Raw genomic sequence first — 301 nt, 5'->3', positions numbered from 1 at the left:
TCTTCACTTCAAATTTATTTAGGTTCTTCTTGCTGCTGCAAGTTGTGCGCGTAACTTTGGCCTCTGGGCTTGTTCACTTTGTCCTTATCCCTTCTGACTCAGGGTGACCGCAGTTTGACCCAGGAGCCATTTGAAGATTTGACTTAAATTCAACTACAGTATAGGCCGACTAGGCTCTTGGTGCTGTCGTGGTAAGTTTGTGCAGGAGGGTGATTTAGAGGATACCATGTGTTGTGGTGGAACCATGTGTGTGGTGTGCTATAAATTTTGGCTCGGCCACTTGATTTGTGTTAAATCGCTT

This window comes from Fukomys damarensis, unplaced genomic scaffold (genome assembly GCF_012274545.1).
Source record: "Fukomys damarensis isolate Sample0158 unplaced genomic scaffold, DMR_v1.0_HiC HiC_scaffold_15, whole genome shotgun sequence".
Classification (NCBI taxonomy): domain Eukaryota; kingdom Metazoa; phylum Chordata; class Mammalia; order Rodentia; family Bathyergidae; genus Fukomys; species Fukomys damarensis.
The sequence above is the reverse complement of the archived record's forward strand: the minus strand, read 5'-3'. Positions refer to the sequence as shown.